A 23,113-nucleotide genomic window follows, 5' to 3' on the forward strand; every position below is an offset into this window, starting at 1 on the left:
TCCTCCGAATTTGCTACTCTTCACTCTGTGCTATGATGTCACTTTTTGAATTATTCCCCTCTGTTTGTCTTACATCAGCTGCTGCTCTCTACCTCCTCTCCTTTAATCTATTCCTGCTCTCTACCTCTTCTTCAATTTGCTGTTGCTTTCTACCTCCTGTCCTTCAATCTGATGCTGCTGTCTACCTCCTCTCCTTCAATCTGCTGCTACTCTCTACCTCCTCTAATTAATCTGCTGCTACTCTCTACCTCCTCTCCTTCAATCCGCTGCTGCTGTCTACCTCTTCTTCTGTAATCTGCTGCTGCTGCTCTCTACTCCCTTTAACTTTAAACTGTTAGTGCTCTCTGCCTCCTCTCCTTCAATCCGATGCTGCTCTCTCTCTCCTCTACCTTTAAACTGCTGGTGCCGGAGTTCCCAATTTTTTATCTGTCGCTTTCTATCTTTAAACTGTTCCAGTATAAATTCACCTTTACATCAGTCCAGTTATGTGTAATCTGAATCACTGTTACTGCCCAGGTTATCATTAGTTATAGATAATACACATATCTGCTTTATGTACTTATGCCAATAGGCTTTTTGTAGTGGTTCGCTGTAAAATGGTTGGTTGATCACAGTATTGAGTAAACGTAGTAGGAGCAGTAAGTACGTGATAAAGTTACTCATGGCAAATTGTGATTTCAAAAAGTTTCTGAGCTGATCCACAAAGCCACATAATTATTCTGAGTCAATTTATTCACTTGTCAATGTCAGCCTTGGCTCAGTGATAACATGCTCGTCTCCAAGTCAGAAGGTTGCGCATTCAACTCCCACTCCAGAAAATCTGAGCACATAGACCAGGCTGGCAATTCAGTGCAGTACTGAGGGAGTGCTGCACTGTTGGAAGTTCTGTCTTTTGGATGGGATGTTAAACCAAGGCCCCATCTGCCCTTTCAGGTGGACGTGAAAGGTCCATGGCACTATTTCGAAGGACAGGGAAGTTCTCCTGGTGCGCTGGTCAATATTTATCTCTCAACCAATGTCGCGAAAATTTATTATCTTGGCTGTAAGGTGCATTGTTTTGTCCTGAAATTGTGAATGTCTATCTAAATGCAAGTTCTCTTTTTTCCTTCTTTCTCACTTGTTTGCCCCTGTTTCCCACATATTGTGTCCTGGATAATGCCCCAGCCATGCATCTGATAGGGTGAGGCAGGCAGCTCAATCGCTGTCCATTGTCAATATTGCTCTTGATCAGTGACCATGAGAGCAATGTGGTGGAGATTTTTTGTCAGTCTTCTCATCATCACTGCAGGAAGGTGGCTGACTTTGGCTCGATATCTCCTTGCAGCAGTGTATCTGAGCATTAGGAGCTCAGCAAAGTACGGGACTGAACCTGCATCTCATTATTATCTGGTGTCAAACATTGATGCCCCCATATGTTGTGCCACTACAGTACTCGAACAAAACTGTAGGATTCATTCAGTGGCCTTGTGCCCCTAATGGAAAGCCTTGATGTATAGAAATGGGTACGATGGTATTTTAGCCTCGTGTCTGACCTACACTCGCACTTAGCAAGGCTTCCTACAGGAGTGCAGGATCCCTGACCCCTTTAAAGGTTAGATAGGAATGATGAGAGCTGTTAAGAGTTTATGCAAATAGCTCAATCAATGGATACCTTAGTGAGAGAGAAGTTTCTAATATTTCAATTTTCCTGACAATGCAAATCACTAAATTAATTTAAACAATAAAATAAGAAATAAACTTCCTGCATCATTGCCACATCTATCATTTTGAAGCAGTCATAATTAAGCAGATTGTGTTTTCATGTTTCTGTCCGTCTGTCTCCATGTTCTGGGCCTCATCTACATGTGTGACAGACCCTTGATACATATTTTGGTTATAGGTTATAGGTACAAAGGGCAAAATGACTGTGATCAGTATTATTGCTCCAATGTGCTTCTTTCAAATTTCTCTCCGTTACTTTGGCAAACATTTTAGGCAGTTAGCACTTCCATTAACATAGCAGAGACAGTAATTTGATATGAGTAAGTTGAACATTTGTCTGATAACATTACACCCAGTAATTTCTGTCCTCTGGTTAAGCATGAACACAGTTCATAACCTGGAGACACTGGGAATGCAGGGAGTTCTGGCTGAGTTAATGGTATGCGGATGTAACTTAATTTAAATTAATGTTTAGCTGCAAAACACAGGAGGTAAGTGAAAGTTTAAAAATAGTAAAGAATAAGTTATGGTTTGTGGCCTTGCAGTTTCATTCCTGTGAGACAGGAATTGACATTTGCAGAAGGTTGGAATTGCTCCCCTCAAAGGTTTGGGATAATGGCATAGATTTTAACAAAAACGCCAGAGAGATTAGGGGCAGGTTACTGGAAGCTGGAGTTACCTAAACCTGCCTATGCTCTGAGATACAAGGGGAGGGACTTACAGGCACATCCAGTAGAGAGGAGGATGCAGAAGTGTGTTACAACTAGATGAGAAAGGTGTCTAGGAGTCCCTCTCAGCCTTCACCTGGTCTCATCGTAATAGGGTTTAATTTTTTTATACACTGTATTTTTAGCTCCCCCTTGGTCAATCCTTATTCACCGCATTCCAATTAGATTAGATTTTAGATTAGATTAGAGATACAGCACTGAAACAGGCCCTTCAGCCCACCGAGTCTGTGCCGAACATCAAGCACCTATTTATCCTAATCCTACACTAATCCCATATTCCTACCAAACATCCCCACCTGTCCCTATATTTCCCTACCACCTACCTATACTAGTGACAATTTATAATGGCCAATTTACCTATCAACCTGCAAGTCTTTTGGCTTGTTGGAGGAAACCGGAGCACCCGGAGAAAACCCACGCAGACACAGGGAGAACTTGCAAACTCCACACAGGCAGTACCCAGAATCGAACCCGGGTCCCTGGAGCTGTGAGGCTGCGGTGCTAACCACTGCACCACTGTGCCGTAAAGAAACCAGCACAAACAGGTTTTTTTCATTTTTTGATACAGCACTGAAACAGACCCTTCGGCCCACCGAGTCCGTGCTGACCAACAACCACCCATTTATACTAATCCTACATTAATCCCATATTCCCTACCACATCCCCACCATTCTCCTACCACCTACCTACACTACGGGCAATTTACAATGGCCAATTTACCTATCAACCTGCAAGTCTTTGGCTGTGGGAGGCAACCAGAGCACCCGGCGAAAACCCACATGGTTACAGGGAGAACTTGGAAACTCCGCACAGGCAGGACCCAGAACTGAATCTGGGTCGCTGGAGCTGTGAGGCTGCAATGCTAACCACTGCGCTGCTAACCACTGCGCCACTATGCCGCCCAAGGTTTTCTTAGGTTTAAAGAAGAAAAGTTGAAATTTATTAAACTTGAATTTAAACTTTAATTTAGTTGACACCTACGGATACACAACGCGACCATGCTAGCATGCATACGCGATACACACATGCAAATAGAGACAGAAAAGAGCAAAAGAAAAATAAAGTGGAAAAGTTTGAGGCAATATCTGAAGAGTTTTTGCTATGGTTCTTTGAGCTCACTGTAGAGTCCTTGATTGTAGGTAGATCTTCTTCTTAAACCTTGTTTGCTGCAGGAGACCTTTCTCTCTTGGGGTTCATGTGCCTTCAGTGGATTCAGAGGCTTGTGAGAAAGAGATGGGAGCAGACAGGAGCGAGATCTTCTCAGTCCAGGAGCAAATAGCCTTTTCTGAGTTCAAACTGTTTGAACAATGTAGAAAAACCCAGGTTGCCAAGCTAGTCAGTCATGTGACTTACTGGTCTGACCTCATCTTGGATTGTATCACCTTTGCAGGCTCTGGAATGCTCCTCTTACACACAATACCCGGTGATCAAGGTCCATTGTGGGTTGAATGTGTCAGGGACTGGTCCTTTGTCCTTCCAATCACTGTCTGTTAATATGCAAATGTCTTTTCCAGCCACGGCTGATCTGTTTAACAAGTCCTTTCTTCACTCGAGTAGCAGTTTAAAATCAATGTTCATGACAAAATTAATGTGCCTCGTTCTTGGCAGGTGGGGGCCTATCATGACAAGTGGAAAAGAAAATAGACTGCCTGAAAAATATCAAATCAACTCCCAGTATCTGCAAATGCTAAAGCAAATAGATTGTCTGCCAAGTCAAGCCCCATGAGTTTGACAAATATAAGAAGTAGCTGACAAATTAAGGTCTGGTTCAAATTGATTTAAGGGATGCAGTTACACTCCCACTATTTCTGCTGTGTATCAACATAAAACTAGCAGTGTAACTCAGTGGGAAGATTTCTAGTTTAACACCAAAGTGCTTTAAAGCAAGAGGAGGGAAACCAGCACCAAGTGGCAATTTGACACAATTTTCCAAGGTGGCAGCATAACTCAAGCCTACTGCAGTTTGGGTGTAGAACAAGGCATCAAATCATATCAGGAGTACCACAGCAAATTGGGTAGGATCGCCCAGTAGTTATGGTAATGGACCAGTAACCTAAAAGTCTTTTGAGTTTAGATGACTCTGCCGCACTATCCACCACCGCCCCCCCCACCCCGCAACCAACTTTTCCTACTCCCCCACTTCCATTCTCCCTCTTCCCATGGCAAGTTGCAAAACTGTACTTTGACAAATCTGATCATTTGTGGGTTTGCACCAGAAAATGGTCAAGAAAGCTGCTGAATTGTTGTAAAAATTCACTCATGTCCTTCTGTAAAAGGGAACTCCTACCTGAACAAGTGACTCCAGTTTCACTCAGTGGTTAACTTTTAGTGCACTCAGGGCACTTAGTTATTGGTAATAAACACTGCCTTGCGAGCGTTCCCATGATTCAAGAACAACAATGTAAAATAAGCATAGTTTTCCGTCATGGAATCCAGCTGTTTTGCTTCACTACAGAATCAAATGTATTTTCTGTAAATCCAAACAGATTTTCAAACTACTTTAGAAACATAGAAAATAGGAGCAGGAGTAGGCCATTCGGCCCTTCAAGCCTGCTCCGCCATTCATTATGATCATGGCTGATCATCCAACTCAGTAGCCTGTTCCCACTTCCGCCCCATACCCTTTGATCCCGTTAGACCCAAGAGCTGTATCTAATTCCTTCTTGAAAACTTTGCATGATGTGTGCACAGCAATTAGGCATACATGTGACTGGGGATCTATCACTCAAGGAAATTGTACAGAGTGGCAGTATAACTTGGGGCAAGTTGACCACTGTGCCATCAAATGTGTTCTGGTTGCAGACTAGTACATGCAGTGGGATAGCAATTTTAGGACATTGTAATTTTGTTAGCTGTGGGAAAGGTCCAAGGCGGTGTTGCCACTACAACACAGCGGGACTGCAGTTAGAATTGCTGAAAAGGTATTTATCATATATTTGCATCGGCCTGACTCAGATTTAATTGGGGGGTGGGGGGGAGGCTTCCTATTTAGTGAATGGTGCATGGGCATCACGTGCCTTCAGATCCCCAGCTGTTTTAAGGTGGCAGCACCAAGGCAAGGCCACAGTACTGCCATGGGAAGGCAGCCCTGGAGAGTGTCCCATGAATCCAGGAAAGGGAACAGGGGATGTGGCAGCCAATGCCTGACAGCAGTGCAGCCCTTGAAGCAGAGGTGCAGAGGAGCATTAGCATGTGATCAGGGGGGAGTGGAAGGGGAAAGCTCCAAAGGTAAGGCCATCTCTGCAGGGACAGTGCACAGGAGGGTGAGCAACCAGCTGGAATGGGTCTCATCCATAGTCTTTGGTGATCGCCGCGCTATGCAGCAGATACTCAGAGGGAGGCAGGGTCAGGCAGTGGCTGGGTAACCTGAAGATCGACTAGGGGAGACACAGCAGCCAGCTGTGCCAAGAAGGGCTTATTTGTGGCAGAGAGTATACCAGACTTGCCTCAGTTACCTCCAGACGTCTCAGCAGCAGTGTCAGCGAAGACTGGGGCTCTTCAGGAAGCCTGTCACTGACTTATATGCCATGCTACAGGATGAGCTGCAATCCATGTGCTTTGTTGGACCTCCAATGCCCTTGGACCAAAGATCACTGTGGCACTCAGCTTTTAAGCCTACGGCTCTTTTCAAGGATCCACTGGGGACATGTGTGGGGTCTCCCAGGAAGCTGCCCACTGCTGCATCAAGGAGGTGATCAATGCCCTGTTCGAGACGGCCAGTGACTATGTGCGCTCCCGGATTGACCCTGACAGTCAGGCGGAGAGGGCCATTGGATTCGGGGCCAAGCTGGTTTCCCACAAGTGCAAGGTGTGATAGACCACACATGTGGCCGTCAAGGCTCCCTTGGAGCAGCCAGCAGCCTTCATCAACAGGAAGGGCTTCCATTCCATCAACGTTCAACTGGTCTGTGTTCACCAGAAGTGTTTCCTTTGGGTGTGCTCCCACTTCCCAGGAAGCAGCCACGACACCTACATACTTCGGCAGTCCCAGGTGCCACAGCTTTTCTGCCCCCCAGCTTGCCTTCAGGGATGGATTCTTGGGGACAAGGGCTACCCATTGAAGACATGGCTACTAATGCCTGTGAGGAACCCTTGCACTGCAGCGGAGGGGAGGTACAACGCTTGCCACGGCTCAACCTCAGCGACCATGAAGCAGGCCATTGGGCTGTTGAGGATGAGATTCCGGTGCCTGGATCGATCTGATGGAACCCTGCAGTATGTCCCAGTGAGGTTCTCGCATATCGTGGTGGTCTGCTGTGCTCTGCACAATTTAGCACTACAGAGAGGGGAGGCCTTGCATCAAGAGAACATAATTGATTGCCATCCCTCATCTGTGGAGGAGGATGTAGAGGAAGATGCTGAGCAGGCATCGCAGGATGATGAAGCCCTTGTATCGTAGGTGAGGGCCACTGAGAGAAGTGCAAGGGAGGCTCAGGACAATCTCATACATACCTGGTTTCTGTCACCAAGATGCCTGTTTCAAGTGAACTCAATAAAGACTGAACTCAATGTATTCTGCATGCAGGAATCACGTCCAGGCTCACCAGATGCATGTACAAAGCTGAGAAGATGCCCATATGCAACCTGCCCCTGCACTGGCAGCCCATTGAGGGAGCAAGCATGAAAGTGGCCTCTGACCAGGGCAGCAGGGAAAGCAAGATAGATTCTCAACAATGAAAGTGATCTCCATTTATTGAAAGATTTACAATTCCCAATAACAAGACCAAGTTGCACACACCATGAAACCCTAAGTGCTGTTCCTCACTCACTTCCATGAACTTCTATGAAGTGCTCCCCCTGCGCAGGCAGAAATGGAGGCACCTGCTGAACATGCTGCCCCTGGACTGGGATGCCTTTGGCAGGTGTTCTCTGGCTGCCTGAGGCCTGGAGAGCCCCGGCAGATTGAGGGCTTCCTGCACTAGTGCAGGAGCCTCCTCAGCCATTGCAGCTACTAAAAGCTGGGGTTAGTGGCAGAGAGGCTGAGGTGCCACTGTCCACACTCAATGTGCCCTGAGGGGAGCCCCCAGATGTGGAGGTCAGTCTCACCTTCTCCCTTTCAAGGCTCATGTGAACCTTCTTGCTGACCATGGAAGGATGAGGCCCTGGAGAAGACATCGGGCACCTCGTCTCCCTCTCACCTTGCCACTGCTGCGTTGAACCTATGGCCAAGGCAAGGGTATGCATGTCTGAGCACATCTCTGGGATCTGGCTTTTCAGGAGGGTCACCAACCTCTTGGAGGAGGAAGTCATGTGCTTGTACGCCTGAGGCATGCAGCACTCATGACTAGGATGGAGTCCTCCATTGTCTGTGTATGACTGAGCATTGCCTCTGGCAGCTCCGCCAGATGTTCCCTTAACTCGCTGTGCAACTCCAGCATGATCTGTGCTGCCGACACCAGAGGCTCATCATCAGCCGGCGCACTGCAAGAGCCAGGCCTCCCACAGTTCTATGACTGTCAGTGACGTCGCCAGTCATGGCCTTTGTTAGCTGTTTGGATGTGTGTGTGTGGTGCTCTCACCCGCTTGTGACCCTGCATCCATGCCCGAGCGAATACCCATCGAGGTGAAGGTATGTGCCCTGGTGGAGATTGCAGGGGAACGGTGTGATGGTGCACCCTCCTGCAGCACCATCAGACATTCTTCCCTCTGAGGTGCCATGACCTGCATGAGAAAACGCAAATATTTCAGGGTTCTGCTGCATGGATCTGCCTCTGTCAACAATGTGCAATGTTGTTCTCCTAGTCACAATACCTCTTCACTCTCTTGGGTGAACACTCTAATCTCTCCACTTGCTATGGAATGGCTACTGTGGGAGCCCGCTAGTTCCAGGGTCTCCTCCTACGCCATGGTCAGTTCTCGGATGCTCGGGATTCCACCTCCAGTCTTTGTCCTTTCCCTGGAGTTGTGGGCCTTTTTCTCTTGTAAGCAGAAAGATGGACACTGTTTGTCTTCACACAGAGACCAGCAGGACATTTGTTCTGGTTGCAATCCTTGGGCCCCTGATGGGAGCTCCCGAATGCCTCCTCCTCAGGTCCGCTCTCAAGAGATGTGCAGGGAGCAAGCAATGAGACAAGACTGGCTATTTTGGAGATGGAGCCATGTATCTGACATGATCTGCTGTTGCCTCAGCTCCTTGCCACCCCCTTTGCAGCCACTCTGAGCATGTCATGCTCCCTCCCGCATGACCACATACAAGCCCCAAAGATGAGATGGGTATGGAGGACTCACCTTAGTGGAGTGAAGGCAGCCATTGACCTTTTCGTGGCACTGGACCATCTCGGAGGGTGACACCATGGCTGCTGACCTCCTCTGCGATCTCCGTCCAGGTTTGCTTGGTCAGGCGGGAGGGTCTCTTTCTGCTGCCCCTTGGGAAGAGGAGATCCTGCCTTCCCTGGAGGAGAATTCGCAGGGCGTCATTGCTGAACCGTGGGGCCACCTGGTGTCTTATGCCTGACAAGGTCCCTCTTGGCTTCTGGAGAGCTCCTGGCATTATGAGGCCTTGGTCAACAGCACAGCAGCAAAACAGTACAGCAGCAGCAGTAAGTGCAAAGCAGCAGCAAAGTCAGTCAGTGAAGCAGCAGTTTAAGCAGGGCTGGCAGTGCTTTAAATATGGTGCCAGCACCTGCGTTCGTATCCGCTGACGACACCATTGGTGACTTGCCGCCTGTCCCTGTCCTCCAATGGGATGGGCCCTGTGCCTCCTGCATTCAAATGAGCTGCGCACGTGACGAGTGGTGATGCCACCCTCATCCGGTCTTGCCGCCGGGACCTGCAACAGATCGATAAAAATCAGCCCTTTGTATCTGGAGGCTAAACATGAATTTATTTCCATAATGTGATAGGGGAATTTTACAGGAGCTGAGATACAAAAATGGCATTTACAGAAGCTAAAGAAAGACAAATAGGAACAGACCATTTGAAAATAAAAATAGAAAGATGATATTCAAACCAAGCAAATTTTAGCCAAGGTAGGTGTGTGAGAAGTGGGATTAAAAAAAAGGTGCAATGTCCCAAAATCCCACACTACTATAAGAAGTGGCGACCTGTGGTACCTTCTATTTCTAGTTCTTAACTGATCTGCATTTAAATTCCTGCTTTCCCCAAGTGCAGGCTTGTGCCATTTGCTGTTCTCACTGCTATACTGATACTGCAAGATCGTCCTGTTCTTTAAATTCAGATTCTCCCTGAAGTAAGTAGGTGATAGGGACAGGTGGGGATGTGGTAGGAATATGGGATTAGTGTAGGATTAGTATAAATAGGTGGTTGATGGTCGGCACAGACTCGGTGGGCCAAAGGGCCTGTTTCAGTGCTGTATCTCTAAACTAAACTAAAATGTTCAAGTTATTTCAACTCATTACTGTCATTTCTGCCCTGGAAGGAATGGGTTCACTGAGCAGTTTGGAATGCTGCTGGACTTTCTCATTAATGATCTCACCAAGGCCATGAAAAGCAGTCAGTGCTTTGCTGACGAATTAGTATATTTTTTCAGGGATAGGAATGTTCAAGCAACATTAACATAGTTGACCAGTGTACTAATGCTTTTTGCTGTCATGTGGCACTTAATCCCTTTTAGCTATAATTCAGGAGCTTTAATATTTGTGGAATAAACAGAGTTAGCTGTAGAATAAAAAATGACAAAGAGAAAAACCTCAGGAGAGGCATTGAATTGAAGGAAAACCCCACATCTCAAACAGATTTGCAGATGAGATATTCTCCACAGACATGACAAAACCCATCAAAAAATGGATTAGAAATCTTTAGGAGTATGGATGGAAAATGATCCCACTTATGTAAATGAGCAAGTGGCTAAGAGCTATCAAATGAATAAATATCAGTTTGGCTTTCAGAAGGCATTTAACAGAGTAACAAATATGAGGCTTTTAAAGATGTTTCAAGGCTCATGGGAATAATGGCAGATTACTTCTTGTTGAAGACTGATTTGGCAAGGAGGAGATAGCTGGTGTTGATAATTGAAAATTACATTGAATTTGAGGGCAGCACATCGAAGTCTGACACCTGTCCTCACCTGATATTTAGATAGGTGACGGACCCCAATGGGAACATGTATTGGGAAATCATCCCTAACTAAGTGTTTTAATCAGGAATTTTCGACACTGAGTTTTACAAAAATAAACAGCCTGCCACAAAATGATGTTGAAGGAGAGTGTCTTCACAAAGAAGTGTTTTCGCAATCTTTTTTTGACCCATTTGTTTGCAAATGCCAACATGCTGGGGTAAACCATGTTCAAACACAACACCACAGCATCCTGACAAAAATGATTTTCAGCAAAAAAAAGCCTGTCAGGTATTTCCTTTATAAATAAAGACAGTTCCCTTTTAAATTGAAAAACAATTTCAGCTCAATCCACACAAGGATTGAATTTTTGATGGACAAAGCATAAGTATGAATGGAGAACAGGTTGGACTACATACCTGTGCATGCTAATTTCAAGCAAGACAATAAAACGGATGGAATTTTGCTCGAATCCCTGAAGTATTCAAACATGAACTTTGCTGATTAAAATATCTACCCTCTCAGGTTTCCAGTTGGATCAATCCAAAGTTTGTACGAGCACCTGAGAGAGGAAGTCATCTATCACTAACATAGGGCGAGATAGATGTCGACAGAAAGGGCTGTAGTGTATACAAGTGAAACAGTGAGTCTGAGTGATTTTAAGGGCTTTAAAAGAAGTGCTTGATCTTTCAACGCAGTGATACCCAGACAAAATGGGTTCCTCAGATTCAGTATGGGGTGGAGCTCACGAATTACAGAGATAAGCAGTCTTACAAGCTTACTACATAATCTCTGAAGATTCAGTTTAACAGTAAGTTCATGAATTTCAGAGTGTAACAGAAACATTTTGTTTCCCTGAATTGAAGATATTGACCAATTATTCTAATGCCCCAGTGCTGCAATATATGGTCCATTCCTACGGAGGTGGAGTTGATTTTTGCTTGCAGGACGCCCATTAGCTCAAATGGACAGAAAGTGCTACTTCATTACTGATTTCAATAAAGAGCTTGCAATGTACAGCACCTTACATGTGCATAGGGCATGCCATAGCGCTTTACATCTAATGAAGTGCTTCGAAGTGTAGTCACTGTTATGTAATTTTTGCATAGCAAGGTCCCACAAATAGTAGCAATGAGTGACCCAGTGATACTGTGCCTAATAATCCCAATTGGGTACTCCTGCCAATGAACAATTCTCATAGGGAACAGTCAGAGTTATACAGCACAGAAACAGGCCCTTCGGCCCATCGTGTCTGTGCCAGCCATCAAGCACTTGATTAGGAAAATGCAGGACCGAGTCCGGGGGGAGCATTTTTGTCCCGATATAGTGGTGGGAATGGAGATGGGCAGGGCTGAAATATACCGGCACCATCCTGCCCTGAGGCATTTTGGGGAGGGCTGGGCCGGGGACAGAATGGCTACCTTCCCCGCAAGTTGGCGGGTAGCCAGTTAAGCTAATTAAAAGGCCAATTAAGGCCATGGAGGGAATTAAGGCTGACGGGAATTTGCCAGCCACCCTGCGGGCCCCCTGCTGCATCACCATCTGCCTGGAGGCAGCCTCCCAGTGGCAGACAGGGATTAGGGGAGTGGGGGGGGGGGGTTCGAGGAAAACTGAGGTCCTGCCTACCTGGCCACAGCTGCGGTGGCAGGCTGCCCTGTGGAAGGGTATCCCCTCCACTATGATGGCCCAGCAGATGTGGCCATTTTTTTTTAGTTCAGATATGTTAAAAGTGCTGGGAGGATGCCTCAAGATGGGGGCACCCTCTCTTCCTTACTTGCAACTGAGGGCTGTAGCTTCTTCCATGCTGAAGGGCCTCTTATAGGTCTTCCAGCTTCGAGAGCCCACCTACCATCCTTAAATGGACAGCAAGCATACCCTCTGGCCACTAACAGGCAAAATCAATGTCGGGTAACTGCAGACCACACAGTGTGGGGTTTGGACTGGCATTTGACCCTGACATCAGGGTACTGACGCAAAACTCTACTCCTGATTTTCTGTCCATTACTTGAACAAATGGAAAATCAAGAAGTGGAGCCTTATATCTCAGCAGGCACGCCCTGCGACATCCCAGCGGGCACGCCCCGCGACATCCCAGCGGGCACGCCCCGCGACATCCCAGCGGGCACGCCCCGCGACATCCCAGCGGGCACACCCTGTGTGAACCCTTCACTTTCTGACACAGAAGTGAGAGTGTTACCCGCAGAGCTACAACTGATGCTGGCTGTGCATGTGCAAAAGGAGCTAACCCCACAAGATGGCATGTGGTCAGGCCATGTATATGTTTTGGACCTGGCATGTGATGTGCTCAGAATGCCACATGAGTTGGGGGAGCCTGAAAGTTATGTGAAGGTAGCTAAGAAAGGGCTGTTTGCTGACTATAGAGGGCTCCTTTCCGGAGAATGGGTGGTTGCCAACCTCCTATTCTTATTATAAGGCCAATCTGGTAAAAAAAATCAATTTTTTTTTTGTGATTTTATTCAGACTTTTATTTCCCACAAAAATCTTTTCATAATTATCGCTGACTTTCCACAGCTCTGCTGATCTTTCCCTCAAGATCTATATTCAAGTCTGCTCAATGTGAATAAATGTACAAAAAGCATAATACTGCAGATGCTGGAAATCCAAAACAAAAACTGAAAAGGCTAGATACACTCAGTCGCTCAGGTAGGATCTGTATCGCGAAGAGACAAGTCAATGCCTTTTCCAGCTTTGATGAAGATTGATCAAAGGTGCCTCTAGATGACAGTAACAAACATGCCAAATAATACAAGATAATCCAATTGATTTTATCCACTTTAGATAATTAAAGGGGTATCACTGTTTGGAAGACCACTCATTTGTTTACTGTTGCGCAAATTATATCAAAATACACTACTTCTTGGTGACACCATCATGGAAGAGGCGCATAGCTCTCTCTCTGCAGGTAATAAAAAGTTTGAAAGTACATTTTCATAAGCATCATGTTCCTTTATTCTGACAGCCCCACTCCTGTGTACAACAAAAACAGATGGGGTCCACTTTCTTCTGTTCAGGAATGAAAATGTCAGCTTGTGTATTTAGTTGGTTTTCACGTCAATTGTTTCAGTGAAATTAGCAAATGGGGAGAATATATCTATATATCCCTGTGACTGAAGAGCCACTAGTTAGTAGATATCCAGTGCCCGGAGGTAACTGCTGGTGACATTAACAGCTGAATACTTGACTTGTTCATATGACATCCCTGTTTTAACTTTAGCACAGGCATTTTTTACATGGATGATCATGAATGTGCACGAATTACTTTAATCTTCAACTGTGGGCATTCTCTCTGAGCCACTTTCCTACAGCATTGAAAAATGTCAATACATTATATTGAAATGATTATGCTACTAATTAAAACACCAAGTTGAAATGGGAAACTGCTCTCATTTGTTTACTGTCATGCAAATTGCATCAAAACACACTACTACATGGTGACACCGTCATGGAAGAGATGCATAGCTCTCTCTCCCTCTGCGAGTAATAAAACGTTTAAAAGTACTTTTTCATAAGCATCATGTCCCTTTTCATGTGCAAATCTAAAATGTGAAAATCAACTGCAGTCTTAAACTCTGAGCCTTTCTAGGCTGCAGCAAAAAGATCACTGATCACTCTTGAATTGGCAAAAGACACAGTTGCTGCCAATCGCTCTTGACTGAAGAGATAAAAACAAGAAATGCTGGAAATACTCAGCAGGTCAGGCAGCATCAGAGGAGAGAGAAGCAGAGTTAATGTTTCAGGTCAGTGACTCCTCATCAGAACTCAACTTGACTGAACAGATCATTTCTTACTTTATTACTCCGAGCATGGATTTCGGCTGGACCTTGACCAAATACAAACAGAACTTCACTCGAACAGAAGGCAGTCAAATGCTCTTTATGAGACCACCAAGAATCGGACATGAGCTTATGAACAATTGCTCTGTCCATTCTGTTCCACACTACTGCAAAGCTTTGTGCATCACAATATATACACACTTCACCCCCCCCCCCTCCCCCCAAGAGCCTAGGAGAGATGAAAAACTACACAAAAACCCAGTAGACATAAGTACCCTGATTGGTACAAATCCCACTACCTGAATGGATATCAGGACTTGGAATATGGTGTGAATATGAGTAAGGTCACTATTTCTTTTTATTTGTTTGTGGGATGTGGTTGTCACTGGCTAGGCCAGCATTTATTACCCATTCTTAATTGCCTTTGAGAAGGTGGTGGTGAGCTGCCTTCTTGAACCGCTGCAGTCTTTGGGGAGCAGTACACCAACAGTGCTGTTAGGAAGGGAGTTCCAGGATTTTGACCCAGAGACTGAAGGAATGGCGATATACTTCCAAGTCAGGATGGTGTGTGGCTTGGAGGGGAACTAGCAGGTGTTGGTGTTCCCATGCATCTGCTGCCCTTGTCCTTCTAGGTGGTAGAGGTGGCAGGTTTGGAAGGTGCTGTCGAAGGAGCCTTGGCGAGTTGTTACAGTGCATCTTGTATATGGTACATACTGCTGTTACTGTGCATTGGTGGTGGAGGGAGTGAATGTTGAAGGTGATGGATGGGCTGACAGTCAAGCGGGCTGCTTTGTCCTGGATGGTGTCGAGCTTCTTGAGTGTTGTTGGAGCTGCACCTATTGAGACTAGTGGAGAGTATTCCATCACACTCCTGACTTGTGCCTGTTAGATTGTGGACAGACATTGGGTAGACAGGAGGTGAGTTACTCACCACAGAATTTCCAGCCTGTGATCTGCTTTTGCAGCCACTATCTTTTTCTGCTACAACTGTGCATTGCCACACATTTTCTAAAAGGACAGGTCAATGTGAAATTATTTGAAAGAAAAATGAATGGAAGTTTGCCCATTTTGATCACAAACACAATTCAGCTCTTGTTCTTACAACTGGTTCCAATAATTGTAATTATATTTCAACCATTCAGCGTCAAAAAATGAGACGGTGTGGGTGTTGTGGACAGTGCCAGAAAGTGGCGAAGTTTCTCGCTTTCTGTATGTGTCAAAAACACATGTTTGACAAATTCTTATGCACTAAAAAAAGAACCATCCACCATTTTAAATGATTTCCTTCCTATATTTGCAACACTGTCTCTTCAAAGAGGGCAGATGACCTACTTTGAGGGCTATGTCTATGGTGGTCTTGTTACATGATGTGAGAAACTGATTCAATCAACTCACCCTCTGATTTTATATTCTGCTATAGGAAAACTCCCATCTTCACTCAGTGTACCCTGCTCAAATGAATCAAACAAAATGAGATGTGAACTTCTGCCTTTCAACTCCATGCTACAACAATTTTACTTGATTATCAATGGATTGGCAAAGGGAAGGATACCATCTTTGGTTAGCAGTGTTACTATTTTACATCTCCCTGGCATTTTCAAATTTGTTTTATCTTCTTCCCTATGTTAAGGTTTCCTTGAGCTTCTCAATCCCATTAGCAGGCCATCAAGCAACTGCTGTGGTTGTGTTGCAGGATTTTTGTGTGCCTGAGTGACAACTGCCCATGCTGTTCCTCACTGCTGTGCAGGGCTGAAACCAGAGAGGTTTGTACATTGCCATGTGGAGTCAAGCGTAATTGGGTATGATGAGTGACTGAGGTCAAAGGTTACCTTCAATGCTACTGCTGTTTGGAAGTCAAGGGATTGAAGGCAACTGCAGCAATTGCCAGTAATAATGAGGGGTAGTCCCATATCTACTAATAAGTGAAAGTAAAAATGTCTATTTAGCGATGGTGAGCTAAAGCTATCCCTCCACAAGCACTCCCCAAGTCAGTGGTAAAGGAATTGAAGATTTCAAATGCTCAATAGATCATGGCATACTAATTATCAGTGAGATGTGCCAATACATTTGAAGGCAGTAGCAATAGATTTATACAGGTGTGGAATAGACATTGTGGACAGTTACCAAGTCATCTTATTGGTCTAGATTTCTAATTGGCATTATTTTAACAATAGGGTCAAACTGATTTGAAAATCTAGGATTATATCATTATAGACAACTGTTGGTACTGGAGATGAATAGTTAATGGAGGCTTAATGCTCCCCTGCTTTTCAGGTTAACAGAAATATTAAAAATAACTTCAGCTAAAATACTGGACAGTGTAGTTCACAAGTTCATCTCTAGTACCATGAACAGCCACTTCTAGGTTGCCATAAGTACAAAGTAGAAATAATTATAAATAAAGGAAATAAAATCCAAGAACAAGAAGCATTGCTTGGCGTTACTAACACTGGAACCTTTAATAAAAGCAAAATACTGCAAATGCAGGAAATCTGAAATAAAAACAAGAAATGCTGGAAATACTCAGCAAGTCTGGCAGCATCTGTGAAGAGAGAAGCAGAGTTAATGTTTCAGGTCAGTGACTGAAGAAGTTCTGAAGAAGGGTCACTGATCTGAAAAGTTAACTCTGCTTCTCTCGCCACTGGAACTTTTTTTAAAACTTGGCAGGAGTATGGCAGATGATATCGGAGGATATTTCTTTCCATTGTGGACAGAGTGCATAAATGGCAGCTTTTCTGAAACTGTCTGCCAAGAGTGCCCACCCAAGTTAAAAGTTGTATCCTAAAGGTTTTATTTCTTAAGTTCTTAAATATCCACAGGAAATGAAAAATTAGTTGATGTAAATGGAACATATTGCGCTCATTTCCTTTGCATCTTCCTGAGCCACTTAATAGTCAACATCAAAGTGTCAAAAGAAAAATGTATTTTTTAATATACAGTAACTTTTAAACAGGTTATAGAAGCTAGTCCAATGTTACAATACAGCATTATTACAACAGTGCAATCATGGTGACTTCCATAAGATGCAATGATGAATGTGCAACATTTTGAAGCAGTCATATAGACATTGCTTTCACTCGGAATTGAGAGAAGTATTTGGGGGAGATGGTGGCGTTGTGGTAATGCTACTGAGCTAGTAATCCAGAGGCCCAGGCTAATGTCCTGGGGATATGGGTTCAAATCCCACCATAGCAGCTTGTGGAATTTAAATTCAATTAATAAATTCATTTAATTAAAAAATTTGGAATTGAAAGCTGGTCTCCATAATGGTGTCATGAAACTATCATTGAGTGATCAAAAAAACCCATCTAGTTCATTAATGTCTTTGAGAGAAGGAAATCTGCTGTCCTTACTTGGTCTGGCCTACATGTGCCTCCAGACCCAGAGCAATGTGGTTGACTCTTAACTGCCCTCTGAAATGGCCTAGAAAGCCACTCAGTTGTCAAAGACAATTAGGGATGGGCAACAAATGCTGGCCTTGCCAGCGACAGACATTCCATGAATGAATAAAAAAAAAAAGTGAGCTTGCAAATTTGTCATACAAAATATAATGAAATTTAGGAAACACCAAACATAATCATGTCATTTCTTGAGTGTTGCATTGTTAGAGATGCTGTCTTTCAGCTGAGGTATTAAACTGAGGCCACATCTGCCTCTGTAGGTAGACATTAAATAACCCATGCCACTATTTGAAGAACAGGAGGATTTCTCGGCCAACATTCATCCTCAATCAAAAACAGATTGATTACTGTTTGTGGAACCATGCAATGGAAAAATTGTCTGACTTGTTTGCCTCCGTAACGGGAAAGTGATTGACTGTCCATGAAGCACTTTTGTACATCCTGAGGATGTGATGTTCAAGTACAATATTTCAGGTAAATAATTCTGCGAATAATTCTGGTGACAATACTCCTTAAAAAATTGGAATAAAGGTAAAATATGCAGGGCCAAATTCAATATCTGTATTCTGCACTTTACTGGTATAAATATAAATTAATCAATCAACTGAATGACAGGATTTTTAAAATTTACTGTCTGACTATTTGCTTCTTGTTTCACATCGTCCCCTCAGTAGGCTGTCGATTCTTTCACAACTCATTCATGGAAACTCATGCCGAGCCACTCAATTATAGAAATCTAAACATGTAAGGAGACCATTTGACCCTGTGTGCCACTGTCATCTTCGCACTGCAGCAATCTAATCAAATCCCATTGAAATGCCTTTTCCTCCATGTCCTTTAATATTTGGCCAGTCCAGTCAGCAGATTTAGATAGAACAAGTTGCTTGTTTACCTCACATTTCAATGTTATACTTGATCCAGAAGCATGGCCAAGGACTGACAAAACTCACCCCACAGAATCAAATGAGTCTGAGTGACAGGAAAATTTATTTTATTTCCCTTCCTTCAAAGCATAAATATTGGGACAAGGCGGATGGGCTGAACGGCTCCTTCCTGTTCCATCATCAGATCGCTATCTAATATAAGTTTCCCTCAAAATTCCTGCTACATGCAGCAAGTTTGAGTTTATCTGTGGAAATTCTGCATTGACAGTATTCACAGGAAATGGTGCAAAGGGCAATTTCTCATGACTTGGGACAGAGTTTACTGGAAATTATACAACCTGAGGTAGGAATATGATAAGTGGAAAAGGTAGAGGTTTTTAATCATTATTCTCACTGATGTGCTTTTCTGATAACTGGGGTGGTGTGTAGGATGAGCAAGGTGGGTGTTGTGGTTGTTGGTAGTAGTGATTAAGAAAGACAATTAGTTACAGCCATTGACAGAATACCAGAGGCTTGCTGGGATGGTTGTTGCTTGTACAATGTTCCAGCATTTGAAGAAATTAATTTTAAATCTGTACAAATATTGTGGGAAATTTGCTGAAACTGGTCTCTTACACTAGCTCAGAGATCTGTAACCTTGCGTGAGTCAGTAAACTGGGAGGGGAAAAAATTAAAGAAAGAAAGCTCTGAACAGTAAGCAAAAGTAGACGAAAGGGAGAATTGTCAAGAAATTAAGGTCCAAAACTTTGACAGCAACAGAAACTCCAGGAAAGATTGAGAAACATTTAAAAAGCTTCAAAAAATAAGGGAAGGTTAAAGAGGGTGTAACCACTGAGCAGGAAAACACTAAATTAAATGAAAAAAACAAAACACATTCAGTGACGAGGACAGCAAATGGAATAAAAACTAATTGTGCAGGATGACAATGCAGGAGTAATGTAATAAACCCACTCGAGTGTGATAGGCAAATCCGGAGAGTAAGTACAGATCTAATTAGTACCTAATAAGAAATGCACGAAGAAATGGCCTTAGAGAGAAACTGAAAACAGACTACCACAACAACTTGTATTTATAAAGCACCTTTAACATAGTAGTACATTCCAAATCAATTCATAGGCGTGTTATCATGCAAAATTTGACCTCAAGTCACATAAGGAGATAATAGGGCAGATGACCAGGAGCCGAGTCAAATAAGTAGGTTTTAAGGAGTTTCTTAAAGAAAGAGTGGAAGAGACACAGAGAGGATTAAGGAGGGAATTCGAGAACTCATGGCCTCAGCAGCTGAAGGTGTGGCTGCAAATGTTGAGTGATTAGAATCAGGGATGCACAAGAGGCCAGAATTGGAGGAGCGCAGATATCTTGGAGGATTATAGGGCTGGAGGAGGTTACAGGAATGGGGAGGGGTGAAGCTATAGAGGGATTTGAAATGAAGGATGATAATTTTAAAATCGAGGTGTTGCCAGACTGGAGCCAATGGAGACCAGCAAGCACTAAATTAGTAAACATTAACCTAGTTATGTAGAAATAATGTAAAATATGAACAAAGCTGTGAACAAAGTATTGTTACAAAAGAAGTTGAGGTCACTTTTTTTTTTAGACGATAATGAAACAAGAGGTACAAAATGAGATTCAGTTGGATAGAGCCAAGCAAGTGGACAAAAGGTAGGAATTAAGTGAAAAGTCGAAAGTTTAAACTTCAATTCTTGGATCCCAGGCTGGAAGCCTCATGTGCTGGGAATGTGATGCGAAGAATTGCTGGAACAATATAGCTCCAACTGTCCAATTCGGTTGGTCCCTGTGGGATTGCAGAACTACTCCTAGACTATCTCTCATAAAACCAAATGCTGTTCATCATTTCCTGCATTTTAAATAAGTTAGTAGTCTGCTAAGACAGAAAAAATTGGAACATCTTATACGGACACATTAAGCACTTGCACACCCTCGGCTGTGGGCTCAGGTAAAGTGCAAATCAAATGATTTCAATTTTAAGATAGTTCAGAGAGTACTGTAATTAACTGTTGTGATGAAAGGTCACAGACCTGAAACGTTAACTCTGCTTTTCTCTCTACAGATGCTGCCAGACCTGCTGAGTATTTCCAGCACTTTCTGTTTTTATTACCGTAATTACCTGACTGTGGTAGGTCCAGTTCTTTAAAACTACTTTATAATCCCAGACTTTAGATATTTCCATAAATCCAATTGTGGGTAGCTGCTTTCTGTGTGAGTACTGTGTGTAGGTTGAGGGCAAGGGTGGGGTTGTGGTCCATGGTGCGCTAAGAACCTGTTGTAAACGGGGAGTGCAGTACTGGTTCATAATAAAATGAAATTAGGATTAATTCTTCACAACCCTGAGTTGAGATTTTGTTGAATCCTCCTGGACCAGCTATATTATATTTTTCTTTCAGTGATATCTAAAATCTGAACTGGAAAAATTCAAGTAAAGCTAGCTAGAATTGAATCAATGCACCATGACCACAACTTTTGCCAGTGTCACAGATCTGCTGTCTGCTCTGTTCTGGGTACATTGTGATTGCCAACTTTTGGATAGCGAGGTGAAAAACTACCAGTTTTTCTGGTCCTGTTTGCCTTTGTACGTGGGAAGTGAAAGTGTGAATACGCGTCAAGCACAGGATCAGGTTTGACTTTCACATTACTCATGATTGATTGAAAGCAGACTTGGAAGCCCCATTCCCAGTTGGCTACAGCAGACTTAGCAACAGGCAAGCTAAAAAAAGGGAAGAAAATTAAGGCAAAATGAGAAGGGAAAAAACAAACTCTAAAGAAAGAAAAGGGCTACGTAAAACAAAAATGAATAAAGGTACACGTAGAAAATATATTTTCTGACCACATGGGTGGCTTATTTGTGCCATTTCACCTATTCATCTTTCCAATTCTGCGGCATTTTTCAAAGCCGTTTCCCTGTCTTTATGTTATTCCCTCATTAGTTTTCCTCCCTGTAAGACTCGACAATATCACACCTCAGGGTACTGAGGAAGCAGTTGGGCATTTTGTCCGGGAGGGGCATGGTGTGACTGACAATCATTGTTTCCCCTTCTTTTCTCGAAGGGAGATTTTCATTTGACAGTTCCCTTGATAAACCTACTAAGAGAAAGAATTCACTACCAAATGATTTATCAGCGCAATGCCCGTACCACCATTGCACTGTAATGCAGTGTTAACCAGCAACAGCGCACTGGTGTCTTCTATGTATCTATAAGTTATTCTTCGTCAATATTCAAACTCTAAGAGATAAAATTTTAAAAATTATTTTTGTATTACTAGCCTGGATCATACTTCTACTTATTTAAACTCAGTGATCCTCATTAGTGAACTCTGAATATACTAAACACCATAATCTCCGAATGCAGAGAAACACGAGTTAATGCTGAACACTGAAAACTATATGTTCAACTTATGTGACTAAACATTACCAATTCTGAAGTTAGTAACTGAGGACGTGTTTCACAGTTTGCTGGTTTACATGTTTCAGTTTTCGGGAGTTGCATCGAAATCCAGTCCTACATTTAAGAATATGCATGTCTTTTTTTTCCTTCTTACCTTGTAAACGACGTGTCAATTGACTTGCTTCGTTCTCACCATTTTCACCTGAAATTCCACAGCCGAGAAATCTCGTTGTTTTCTCCTTCTCCCCTTTCCGCTCTGCAATGTGAAGAGAAAGGCAGCTGGGCAATGAGCAGGAAATCCCTCCAGTCTGCCTTATTTAAAAAGACTGCAGCATGCCAGAGCCGCCCCCTTTTCGTGGAACAATGGACAGGATTGGTCAAATGCCTGCAAATCGCAGGCACGATTACAAAACAAGATCTGAGGCAACTATTTGAATATAGGTATAAACGCTGGTAAATCATTCACTTCAGCAAAAAACGAACTGTCAAACCCCTTCAATCACATTAGCCTGTCCAACAGGCACAGATTTGCAGACTGGGCCCCGTCGACACAAAGGGGTCTGGCAGAAGTTGCTCGAACTCATGCGATTTTTGTCTGTCATGAGTTCTATGTTATTCTCTTCTCTTCTTTGGCCTCCTTGTCTCGAGAGACAACGGGTAAGCGGTCAGTGGTTTGTGAAGCAGTGCCTGGAGTCCAATTCTAGAGTGACAGACTCTTCCACAGGCGCTGAAGATAAAATTGGTTGTCGGGGCTGTTACACAGTTGGCTCTCCCCTTGCGCTTCCGTCTTTTTTCCTGCCAACAGCTAAGTCTCTTCGACTCGCCACTCTTTAGTCCCGCCTTTATGGCTGCCCGCCAGCCCTGGCGATCGCTGGCAACTGACTCCCATGAATTGTGATCAATGTCACAGGACTTCATGTCACGTTTGCAGACATCTTGAAAGCGGAGACATGGACGGCTGGTGGGTCTGATACCAGTGACGAGCTCGCTGTACAATGTGTTCTTGGGGATCCTGCCATCTTCCGTGCGGTTCACATGGCCAAGCCATCTCAAGCGCCGCTGACTCAGTAGGGTGTATATGCTGGGGATGGTGGCCACCTCGAGGACTTCTGCGTTGGAGATACGGTCCTGCCACCTGATACCAAGGATTCTCCGGAGGCAGCGAAGATGGAATGAATTGAGACGTC

The 23,113-nt window shown here is 43.9% G+C and overlaps 1 protein-coding gene across 2 annotated transcripts in view; it reads right to left on the bottom strand.

The window, feature by feature from the left end:
• Positions 1-22,224, bottom strand: part of cysltr1 (cysteinyl leukotriene receptor 1) — a 34,050-nt gene extending 11,826 nt beyond the window's left edge. The window contains exons 1-2 of one of the 2 annotated variants that reach the window (XM_068047743.1): positions 22,081-22,224; positions 8,658-9,198 (exon numbers count right to left, since the gene is read on the bottom strand). The gene's annotated coding sequence lies outside the window, so the exon portion shown is untranslated. The remainder of the gene's footprint in view (positions 1-8,657; positions 9,199-22,080) is intronic. The other variant, XM_068047742.1, reaches the window with a different exon arrangement.
• Between the last annotated feature and the right edge of the window lie 889 nt (positions 22,225-23,113).

Source organism: Heterodontus francisci, chromosome 15 (genome assembly GCF_036365525.1).
Source record: "Heterodontus francisci isolate sHetFra1 chromosome 15, sHetFra1.hap1, whole genome shotgun sequence".
NCBI lineage: Eukaryota > Metazoa > Chordata > Chondrichthyes > Heterodontiformes > Heterodontidae > Heterodontus > Heterodontus francisci.